This window comes from Sinocyclocheilus anshuiensis, unplaced genomic scaffold (assembly GCF_001515605.1).
Source record: "Sinocyclocheilus anshuiensis isolate Anshui unplaced genomic scaffold, SAMN03320099.WGS_v1.1 scaffold1500, whole genome shotgun sequence".
Lineage (NCBI taxonomy): Eukaryota > Metazoa > Chordata > Actinopteri > Cypriniformes > Cyprinidae > Sinocyclocheilus > Sinocyclocheilus anshuiensis.
Genome location: NW_015537960.1, coordinates 1,368,152 through 1,381,294, shown reverse-complemented (window position 1 = coordinate 1,381,294; position 13,143 = coordinate 1,368,152). Strand labels below are relative to the sequence as shown.

General features: G+C 35.9%; 1 pseudogene; it reads left to right on the top strand.

The window, feature by feature from the left end:
- LOC107666923 (NADPH:adrenodoxin oxidoreductase, mitochondrial-like) overlaps nucleotides 1-13,143 on the top strand; it is a 21,954-nt pseudogene continuing 8,811 nt past the window's right edge.

Genomic DNA, 13,143 nt, shown 5'->3' with positions numbered 1-13,143 from the left:
ATGGACGTTGTAAATGCTGTGAAAATGATCATACTGTTTTGGGCACATGCATTTGTCTGTGAAGCCAGTGATGGTAAGAACATGTTTTGGAAAGGTTTAGATTGGGAGCACTTTCTCAAAAATATTGTTTCTGCTGGGCTCGAAGTTGCTCCAATTAGAGCTGGCGACAGACAGTGACAGGTTAGCCAAGTATTTAGGCAGGACCACTTTTTCCCAGTGCCCAGTGGAAAATTTATTTTACACTCAAAAGTGTGTACTTTTTCCTCACCAAAAGAGTACATACTTTAATGGCGTAGTATGAGTAGGCACATTCGGACACAGCAAATGTCTTAATTCTTAATAAATTATTAGACCGTTATGTAGTTGCTGTATTAAATAGATCAACTGTTATCTTTCAGATTCATGTACCTTCATAAACTACGCTGATGTGACTGGAACTGTGCATGAAGAATTAACTCTCACTTGCAGCATCTTGTTGAACTGCAGTAAGGAAGATGATCACTGCTGCATTAAATCCTACATGTTTAAGGATAACGCCACAATAATCTACAAAAATGAGTTTCCTAATGAGACCTGTGTACGAGAGATTAGCGTCACACGTGTTTACAATCCAACTACAATCACGACTGCAAAATTTTAATTATTTTTCCAAGCAAACTGTGACAGGAAAACAACAGAATTTGTTGTTAATGTAACAGGTAAGCTACAGTGTGAATGTACAAGGTGCTGGTATTTATTATGCATCAAATTATTTCAATATACACTAAAGGTTTGGACACACTTGATTGAATGCATGTTTTGAGTTAAATGCTTCCAATTTGATTTGTTTTGTTGTCCTCATAATCTTTGAAAATCTGTTTACAGAGTCTGGTGGAGATAAAACCGTCAGGAAAAGGTATTGCTTATCATATTCATATTCTATCATTTTACTATTGTTTACTGTTACAGATTGCTTACAGGAACATATGAAGCTGCTTTTCAACCTCTTGTCACCATATTTGTTAACTCCATATCATAAATCATAAATGACTTCATGAGTCAAAGTACATAGAGCATGATATTAATAGACATATTCTATCTAATCTGTAGCAGAAATATACAGTAAAAAATTAATATATGAGTCTGGCGTTGTTTTTATGATTTCAACCATGTCATAACAGAGTCTGAATTCACTGATAGATATTGCAGATTATTTTTTATTTATTTTCTCATCAAAGGTGAAGCAAAGCTGACTACATCTGAGGTCACTGTCACTGTTGGCGCCATAATCGTCTTCATCGTCATAATGTTAATCATTTACAGGAAGTACAATCGCACAAAGTTTTGTCAATCCCAGAAGGACTATAAAACAGCTGATTCTGCCACAAAAGATGATGAGAATAGTAAATAGTCAGAAAGAGCATCTAAACAACACCGCAGGACTGTGTAGTAGTTGTGGTTTCACATCCAGTGCAGGTCACGAGGCTTTGAACACGTTTATTGTTGCAAAGGTACAAGCTATCACTAAGGCGGTACCTTATTTACACCTACTTGTTGCATATTAGTAGCTTACATATTAATACCTAAAGTGTGCGTATTAGTACTTAATTGGTACATATTATTACCTTTTGAAAGGTTACCGTACCGCTACAGTGACAGCTTTCGTACCTTTTTTCTGAGTGTGTAAACAAACTCTTGTATTGACAGACCTCAGGACTTTTCATGATTTGTTTTTTTTTTTAGTTTTCTGTATCTTCAAACTATTTTTGTACACGTGATGTTATTTTGTTTGTCAGTTTTTAAAATAATATTAAGGACTTTTCACACTGTAAAGATGAATGTTTAACAACTTTTTTTTATCATCTGGTTTGATGCAGAATATTTGCATATTTTATTCATTTTAAAGGTGCAGGATGTAATATTGACAGCTAGTGGTTGAACTGGGTACAGTAGTACCAATTCAAAATATTGGCGAGAGTCATTTCTCCTGGCCCCTCATGCTCAGACTCGATTCTCACGCGGGTTGTAAGTTGCACTGTAAGTTGATGAGTTGATTTACTGTATTTTAATGTTCCTCTGGTCATAGAGCATTTTAGATGGATGCCGAGGTCGGGTAGAATCTGCGATCTTTGACCCAGTTAGTTTGCTGGATTCCTTGACTGCAATACGCTGTGTTTTCCGCCAACTGGCAACCAGGGGTGTCGAAATCCTATTGTGTGAATTGATAGTGGGCGGAGTCACACAGACCAAAACAAAAACAGACATTCTGACACAGAACGCGCTTTTCAAATTAGATTAAATGGCTGTAGCCTTGTTTATCTGAGAAATAAATATGTGAACCTGGCATGCTTACTAAATATGTGCAATCATATTATTGTATTTTTATGCTTTAGCACAAAATAATTACATACAGCACCTTTAAAACACATAAAATTATGTCAATAATTTATTAATTACAAAGACTCCAAGTCTTCTGGGCCAAACAACTGCTTTGTGTGAAAAACAGACCCAAAATGAATGATGTTAGTGCCTGCGTTCACAGAAAGAGTTTCCACAATTAAAAAATAATTGAGTGAAATATAAGTAAAATACAACATATTTAAAATATTTACAATTTAATATAATTTATCATATGTTTTAAAGACTTCAAAAGACTTGAATGCAATTCAATTTTATAGTGCATTGTCATCATATTTCAAAATAAATTATTGTTACTGTGTTTTTATGTACTGAGCCCGTAAGGAGTCATGGTGATAGATATATTTCAATGATTGTTTGAGTATTTTCTTTTATTTTAATTAGCCCACAGTATACATAAACAAGCTGAAAAATGCTCAGTCTTTGTGTAGACATGTTTAATGCCCAGTATATCAGCAGCAAATCTTGAAGCGATTGTTTAGCCTGGTTGATGAGCCAATCTTGCTTCTGAACCCTTTACATTGAAGTGAAATGAAGTGGCAACCTATGCATGAAAATTACCATGAACTGCATAAGTTCAACATATAAAAATAAAAACATGACCTAGACTGAATAGGGAAATTTGTTTATCTAACCTCATGTCTTTTGAGGACATGTTATCCATGTCGGCATGTGTCTGCTTTGTTTGTCTGCCATGTGAGTTTCTTTGAATGAGACGCCCTAAATAAAACATTTATTGTCCGTTTAAAAATAAAATCTGGAATTGAGCAGTTAAATCCATGTCAAAAGAATAATAACAATGGTTAACAAATACCAGGATCAGGTTAAAGGTGCAGCAGATAGTTATCTGAACAGGTGCAAACATGTTCAGGTGATGGAAAAATGCCCTCATTTAAAAAGTGAACGTATTTCATAAAGTAGAGCATTTGTAAATATTAGTGCAACTTCTCTGCTGTACAAATGCAAATGATCATATTCTCATATCTCATATGCATTTTTGCAGTGCACTAGATAAAGACAACAAAAATGCAGGTCAAACCAGTTAATAATGCACAGAGCTGCTCGGTTTATGTGAATCCACTGTCAGTTTTTACTGAAGCATAATTGATCGCTTTTAAATATTACAAGAAAACAGTGGCATTTAGTGTGTCAGTCTTTGTTTAAAGAAGTTAAATTGGGTTTTTAAAGTGCAGGAAATCATTAGTCAGAGACTCCGGCCTGTCTCGTGCAACTGTTTAATTGCTTTTGTTTGATTGACATACCAATTAAAGATGAACAAACAATCATGCAGGTATTTGTGCCACTCTTCAACAGAAGTCAGACAAGAATAATGTTGCATTTCTAGTTCAAACAAGGAAATCCCAAAATGATCAGTGGCGAACGGTCATGCACGTTCCTTCATCTCATCTCCATTGGTGAAACCTGTTAGGCTGTCCACATTGTTTGTATTGTTAACACAGGAAAGCGCCGACAGTTTCACTGAAGTTTCACTCAAGTTCACTTCAATTATGCAGTGATTATTGTGGCTGATTCTTTTCCAAAAGGAAGTTTGAATTCATTTTCCAGTACAGGATGTTCAGTCCAGTTTTTCTACTTTAAAATGTTATGTTTTATTCAATGTGTTACTTGCAGCTTTTGTAATTATTTACTATAAATAAATGAAAATGGTTTCTTAGCTTTTCTAAAGCTTTTTTATTCGACATCTTCAAACGAGAAAGTAGAGATTTTCTCATTGTAGTATTTTTGATGCAAAACCATTGTAGAAACCTGTCAAAAATCACCATATTCTCATTTCTCATTGTTTTCTCATTGCTATATCTTTTCTAACTGATCCGACTTGTGATTTTCTTTAAACTGACGATCAAAACTACGAAAAGTCCCTTAGACTTTCATTGAGGGGGTCAAAGATTTTGTAAAATAAGAGAGTTTAAGCTGTCTATCACTAGCAAAGCTTAATGACTATCCAACATGCTAAATCAATCTAGCAATGTAGTAAAACATGCTAGCAACATGCTAAGTATGCTAGCAACATATAATCATGCGAAAACATGTTAGGAACATGTTAAATCATGTTAGCAATGTGCTAAATCATACTAGCAACATGCTATCAACATCTTATCTATCTAATCTTTCAAACTTCAAGCTTTTACAACTGCTTCAATTTTTCAGGCTAGGCTTTCTCAAGCCAAATTCAAAGTTTGTTCACAAACTTTACTGATCTAGTTGTGACTAACCTGCTCTTGTTTATTCAACAAAAGTTAATGTAATGTGTTCCACTTTACCTACATTCACCCACTTTCACACACTGAATGAATGTGCAGCATGTTATAATATTGACATTTTAATTGCAACAATGCAATTTGTTGTGGTTGTACGGTTTAGTAATGTTTAGTTTAGTTTATTTGTTTACAGGGGCAATACACATTAATAAACATGGCTGTAAATGTGCCAGAATTAGCCCAACAAGCTATTTTATTCTTGACAGAATATTAAAGTCACCCTTAAAACAAAAACAGAGCATCCTACACACACATATACAACCAAAAAAAAAAAAAACAAGTACATGATTCCACATAGAAATCAATAGGAAGTTATCTAAATAAAATAAAATAAAATACTGAGCTACATATAGGGTAAGAGAGAGAGATGACGACAGGAGAAAGCAAATAACCAAGAGCAATTAATACACAGAAGTCTAAAATCAAATTTAAAAATACAGTAGGCTACTAATGTTGACAGTGCTGAGTTGTGAGTAACCGTTTTTTAAGATGGAGTTCCATTCCCCTGCAGCTTTGACTGAAAATACAGACTGACTAAATTTACATTTTCTGAGAGGAATAATACAGGCCCCTCCTTCCACACCCCTTGTGGACCGATGAACAGTTGTTCTAATATCCACAAAGCAAAGTTCTAATATTTAACAAAGCAAATCTTTCCCGCAAACTGCCAAAATACAAACAGCACATTACATGTCCCACCAGAGACAGTAATATATTGGATCACTGTTACACCACAATAAAGGATGCATATCACTCTGTCCCACTGATCACTGCCTGATTCATCTTATACCGACCTACAGGCAGAAGCTGAAATCAGCCAAACCTGTCATAAGGACTGTAAAGAGATGGACTAATGAAGCAGAGTGGGATTTACAAGCCTGCTTCGACTGCACTGACTGGAGTGTTTTTGAAGCTGCAGCCACCGATCTGGATGAGCTCACAGAAACTGTAACTTCATACATCAGTTTCTGTGAGGATATGTGCATCCCCACCAGGTCATTCTTATCATTCAATAATGATAAACCGTGGTTTACTGGGAAGCTCAAACAGCTTCGTCATGCCAAAGAGGATGCTTACAGAAGTGGGGATAAACTCTTGTACAACCAGACCAGAAACAGACTGACAAAGGAGATCAGAGTGGCAAAAAAAAACTACTCTGAAAAGCTGAAAAAACAGTTTTCAGCCAACGACCCGGCATCATTATGGCCTGGTCTGAGGAACATCACTAAGTACAAGACACCACCCCCACAGTCTGTGGAGAAGTTCTTAAAGTTCTCTTGTTTTTAAACAAACACCTCTGTAAGATGTTTTCCATTAACATTCACACACAATTTGTTACCTTTATTGTTTTAAACATAAAACAGTAGTTTCACTCCATTCTTGCATGCATGATTTTCAGTGGTTTGATTTAGGAGTACTACACTTCTGTGTTAAAACAACTTCCTTTGGTCTATTTATTTTAGTATGTTATTACCAGGTAGTAAAAACCTATGTGATATATATATATATATATATTGGGGAAATGACAATTTACTTTATTCTTGTCCTGAACATTGCTATAAAGTTGACGGCAAATCCCACGCAAACTCACCAGGCCAATGTTGCAAAAGACCCTGGAATATCCTTAGAGAATGTACTTTTTTTTCTTCCTCCTGCTGAACTTTGTCTGACACTGACACAGTTCTCTGCAGACATCTTGCCGCACATCTTCCCAGACATCTCTTGTAAAACAGACCAGAGCTTAAAAGATGTTTTCACATTCTTTTATGTGAGTTGATATTCACTCATTACAGTTTTGCGTCTCTAGCAGACATACTTTCTCGGTCTAGCACAGCTGTAAAAGTTTAGATGAAAAGTTTAAAAGTATGCTTGTGTGTGTGTGTGTGTGTGTGTGTGTGTGTGTGTGTGTGTTCGCGCTCCTGTGATAGTAGGATTTAGTGGGGTTCAAAGTATTTAGGCTTGGAAAATCAAAGAAAGAATCATGAAATTCTGAAATTAATTCACATTAAATAAATAAATTAAAATGAAATTACATTTTTCTGTAACACATAGCCCTCTTTGGTAAAAAACTTTTTATTATTTATTTATTTTATGTTGTTTCTTTGATTGTGGTGGTTTACATTTTATATATATATATATATATATATATTCTGGTCTATATATATATATATATATATATATTACACACACACACAAAGAAAAACAAGTAGACAGAATAGAAAAAATTGAAAGCTAGTGTTTTTTTTTTTTAAAGAAAAAGAAGATAAATAGATAAAGTAGAATTAAAAGAATAGAAAGTGCTAGAGTTACAGGGTCAAATAAAGACACATGACACATGGTGCCCTAGTTTCTCTCATGGATGGATGGATAGATCTTTGGCTTTTGAGGATAAAATCAAATATTTCTCATAATCACATTATCCCATGATGATCTCATAAGCACAAATCACAAGACAAAGAAGGACCATGAACCTAGAATCCACAGTCTTCAGGAATTCAACAGCCAAATATAAGTGCAATAAAATAATAAAACTCCCTCGGGAGATTCTGGGAGAACCAATAAATTCAGATGCAATCAGCAAAGTTTGGTTGCATAAATAGACAAACATATTTATAGAACAAACATCCTGTACTCGTCTGATAAAAATCACATTCACAGTGTGTGGAAGGTTTTACTGTGTGTGGTGTAAAGCGAATGCTCAATCAGTCCCTGTTGTGTAATGTAATATAATTCAGGTCGTGTCATGTACTGGTATTGTTTCTGTCATGTTGCCAGGTGTGCGTGGGTTGTCCGCCCCATCCGGTCCAAGAGTGTGTATTGTGGGTGGAGGTCCTGCAAGTTTTTACACAGCACAACAGCTCCTGAAGGTAAGCATGCCATGCCACATACACACTTTCTCAGGAAAGATTTAATCTAGCTTTAGCTAATTCGGTTCTTTTTAGGTTTGCTGATTGCATATGAACCTATTGGTTTTCCCCGAGCATCCCAAGGCTTTGCGTGACAATTTTGAAAGTTTTTTTTTTTTTTTTTGAAAAACGTCCAGGAAAATCTGGTATCTTGTTTGATGTTTACTTTTATCCCACATCTACAGATCTACATTTGATTCTCACAGCACAGGCAGTAACTGCTGCTCGTTTTGAGATAGACACAATGATCTGGCACTTGAAGACTTTTTTGAATGCCGATCTTTAGTTTTTGTGGTATACAGACAAACTCATCATTGTCAGTATCTCACAGTGTGTGCTGGCATTTGTACACAAATAACCCAGTGTTCGTTTGAGGTTGTTCATTTCATTGTATCACTTTCAGGCTCGGCGGGATGCAGCCGTAGACATTTACGAGCGACTGCCGGTGATCATCCTGAGGTCAAGGTCAGGCCTTCGTTTAGTCACTGTGAAATAAAAATGAACCCTGTGTGCTTTGTGTTACATCAAGTCTCTTTTTATGTTTCATGCCTGTCATACAGAGATCACTGAATTAATCAATACGCATTATGGGATTATGAGAAATCTTTGATTTAATCTTCAAAAGCCAAAACTGAACTGGCAAAATGATTTATTTCTGCTCCAATGAATGAGTTAAAAGCTATCATTCAGCTGTTCATTGCTGGATTACTGTCAGTAGAACATGAATGTTTGTTTCTGTCTGATTTGCAGTATGTTGTGACTAAGTCAGTACAGTGTTCCTGTGTGCATGTGATAAGCATCATGAGTGTTACAGACAGCAGATTTGAGGACAAACAAGCTCTTCCTCTGCTAGTTTTCCCTCAAGCTTAAGCATTTTTGTGTATTCACTTTTTTTTTTTCAAGTACATGAATCATTGCTGTAAATATGAACTAATGCATGTTTCTTTGATTCCTCATGTTAATTTTCCAGAATGTCATTAACACTTTCACTCAGACGGCCCAGCATGAACGATGCAGCTTCCATGGCAATGTGAATGTGGGTAAAGATGTGACGACTGACGAGTTACAACAAGCGTACCACGCTAAACCACAACACGACAGTAGTAAATCCATATTAATTACTCACCAAGTGCCAGTTTTGTGTAGTAAAAATTGACTATGGGCAATAAACATAAAAAAATATCAAATATATATTATATATTTTTTATGTTTATTGCCATAGTCAAATCTATATGGGGGTCAAATATACAAGTTGATTAATCATTGCATCCAAAATTAAAGTTTGTGTTTACGTAATGTGTGTGTATATTAGAGACGTAAGATTCAGAGATTCGCTTCAGTGCATCAGCATAAAAGTTAACGATGCGATGCATTGATTTAAAAAAGTGTGCATCGGATAGAAGTTGGCATTTGTATCGTGATGCATCATTTCTTACATATTTGCATCGGTAAAAAAAACACTTTATTTATATATAATTATTAGTAGATCCGCTATACTTTTATTATTTAGAAAGTGACCAAAAATCTGTGACCAGTATTTTATAAGTAGATTGATTTCTCCTCTCTAAACTGTTTCTCAAGCGCGTTCTCTCATCACCACTGCTGCTACATGAATATGACGAATCACAACACTATGGAGACCGAGGCGTGTCCTGACAGTCACATAGAATATAGATTAATATGGCAGAGAGAGAGCTGGAAGTACAGGAGTAACCATGGTTATCGCTGTATTTCTGCTGTATTTCTGCTCACACTTACACAAATTAACCAAGGGTTTACTAAAAAAAAACATGGTTACTATAGTTAAACCATGATAACCACAAATTAACCATTATTTTGCTCCACTGACATTTGTAGTAAAACTGTGGTTATAAGAAATGGTAATCAATTCGCCAAAAAACCATGCTGCTTTTGTTCAGATCAATGTGAAAATCGCACAGAATTTTCACACAGTGTTGTAACATATAACTGGTCAATGGAAAAGAAGCTAATATGCATTCTAAAGATCCAAACAGTTCAGATATTAAGGTATCTAGAATCATTCATGCATTTTGAAGTGCCCGTAATAACACTGTGCACCACACTGACATGGTTGTTGCATTGGCCCAGCATCTTCAAAGTGCTCACGAACACCAGATTAAACAGATAAGAAATGATCCAGCAACCCTCATTTCAATAACATCTTTGTGAAATTCATCACTTACCCTTATCTTGCTCAATTTCTTTCCTATTTTTCCTCATTTCTGCACCAGATTGATAGTCCCACCGCTTAATTTTCAAACTTTTACGCACACAACTGACAACAAGCAAACTTTATCAAAGCTATTATTACCAGACATTACTGTGTGAAGCCCTGGTGTGGGGCCCCCGGTGGCCACAGGGCCCTATGCAACCGCTTATATCACTTATTATACTAGTCAGAGCAGGTGGCAGGTGCTTTTATCCAAAGTGACTTATATTTCATTCAAGGTTTGCATTTTGACCCGCCTGGTTTGATGCACATCCGTTGCTACAGCAGCTGAATGAATAGAAAGTAAAAGTAAACTGAAAGATTATACTGACTGTGATTATACATTACCTGCTGTGAAAACATATATTACATTGTTTCAACTTTCCTTCCATCAGTAGAATACAAAAGAACAATCTCAGAGCTGTTTTTGCACATTGTAAAAATTCTCTCAAGATGCGAAAAGGGCAAAAAAGTGCTGTAAAGTAAATCAATATGGATAGATAAATGTATGATAAATTCAGCTTTGCATCACAGGAATAAATTACATTTTATAATGCATTAAAATAGAAAACAGTTATTTTAAATTGTGCTAATATCTCATAATATCACAGTTTTTACAGTCATAAATGCAGCCTCGATGAGCATAAGAGACTAATCTTTTTAAACGTTTGAACAGTAGTGTATATCCAACTTTGTGCATTTGTGAAAATAAAAATGTATAAACATATACAAAAAAAAAATCTTCTTACACTTTCTTTTATACTTCTGTCTTATATTTCTTTTGCAACGTAAAGCATTGTTTAAATCACAGTGTAAGACTTTCATTGTTGTTTATTGTGTGACGTCAGTGAAAAAACCCAAAAAGATAACAATCTTCTAAAAGCAAGATAAGTCATTAAAGCGTCTCTTGCATCTTCCGTGGAAACGGGGAAAAGTGTTTTTTTTTCTTTTATAACTAGGGGAGTGTGACAGTGGCGTGCACAGACCTCTGGAGGGGCAGGGGAGAAATGGCAGTGTGAGGGTAATATATATCACGCCACTGATGTACAGTTGTTTTCCTCAAGTTGACTGTGGTTTTATGGAGTTGATAAGAAAAATCAAGGTTAACACATATAATACGAATTACTATGATGTAGCTATATTGTATTTTGCTTAATTTTAAACTCCTGTATGATTATAACATGTCTAGAAGAAATGATGAACATTGAATCCAAACCAAATCCTCCTCCTCTGCACCATATTTTTCCAGAGTTACGGAGCCGAAGGAAATCGGTCAATGGGTATTCCAGGTGAAGATTTAGCCGGTGTTTTCTCCGCTAAAGACTTTGTCGGATGGTACAACGGACAATAACCCCTAAACAACTCTGTAAACTGTAATATTTCCTCTGTAATTTGCAGTCGCGTCCTGATCTCAGCTGTGAGATGGCTCTGGTTCTAGGACAGGGAAATGTGGCCCTGGATGTGGCCCGAATACTTCTGGCACCTATGGACATGTTGAAGGTCTGAGCCCACTGTGTTTATTTGATCAAGTTTGGAGAGACTTGTGATATATACACGATTTACCGGATGTTAATTGGTTTGTATTAGTTTAGGGAATAGAGTTATTTTTTACAAGACATTGATTTCACTCATGAATCAATCTCAGTCCCATGTGTTTATGGTTTGAATTAAAGGACTCACTTACTTTATTGACTCACTGAATAACAAGTTTCACCATGTTTGAACCAATAATAATTACTGTGTTATGTTTACTTTAGACTCACAAGACAAGGCTCACATATGGTTAACAATGCACGTTCAGACTTCAGAGAAGAGTTTTGAATTAATAAATTCATAGATAATGTTTAAAACTTCCTGCTGACATGAATAGCTCACCCAAAAATGAAAATTTGCTGGAAATATACTCACCCTCAGGCTATCCAAGATGTAGATGAGTTTGTTTCTTCATCAGATCTGGAGAAATGTAGCATTACATCACTTGCTCCCCAATGGATGCTCTGCAGTGAATGGGTGCCGTCCAAACAGCTGATAAAAATATCACAATAATCCACAAGTAATCCACTCCAGTCCATCAGTTAATGTCTTGAGAAGCAAAAATATGCATGTTTGAAAAAAACAAATCCATCATTTTTAACTTTAAACCGTCATTTCTGGCCAAAATAGTCTATAATCAAGTCTATAATCCATAATAATGCTTCCGTCTCCTGTTGTCTTTCTCATCAAAATCCATCCACATTTTTGTTTAGAGTTCTTTTGGCTTATTAACGGTGCTTGATCTGTGCAGATTTCTCTCCTGATTCAGACTAGACAAAGTTTTCACTGGAGAAAGCAATATTATGGATTATGGACTCGTGATTTGAAGTCTCATTCTGACGGCACCCATTCACTGCAGAGGAGCCATTGGTGAGACAGTGATGCAATAGTTGGGCATTAACTATTTCTTTGTTGTGAGCTGATAATATCAGTTACATTTCTGTAATGACTCAGGGAAGTCCGCTTTCCTCAATAAATAAACCACCGTTTCCTGTGTGTACAGTAATGTGGATCTGGCTAATATCCCCTCTGTTGCCTACTTACAGGACACAGACATTACCCAGAATGCACTAGAAGCTTTGGCAGGCAGTAAAGTGCGAAGGGTTTTGATTGTAGGCCAACGAGGGCCTCTTCAAATCGCATGCACCATCAAGGTATGACTCTCTTGCTTCACTCCCTCGAAATGAATGAAAACCATTTGAGTGACAGCTGTGAGTTTGGAAAATAAAGCAGAGGAACCTGTTGATCGAAATTAAAAATACATGGAGGAAAAAAACAATGTCTTGCATCATGGAAAAACCCACATGAACTATAACATAACTGTATAGTTTATTCACTTTGCAACTGAAAGGTTTCGAAAGAATGTGTAAGGCCGCAGGAAATATGACTGTTTATCTCTTCAGCAACTCAGAGAGATGGTCAATCTGCCAAACACCAGGGCTGACATGCTGCCCGCGGACTTTGAGGGCATCGCAGAAGCTTTGAAAGGTAAAAACATTAAAAGCAAAAGGTTTATTCACTTAAACACAACCCTCATACCCCTACCTGTCATCCGTTTAACCTTAGAAGGGATTAAGAGGTTAATGCTGCTTGTACATAATGATAGTGAATAGGGAATGATGCTATTGAGCTCCAGAAATAAAAACATAAAACTACTATAAAAGCATTGCAATGTTTAATATAATGTCATTTAATAACTCACATTGGCTGCTTTAAAGGTACAGCTTTTGAAATATCAGCGTGAAACAATTCATGACTGACAGTTCTTGGTTTCCAAACCAAAGGGTCTGACAAATGA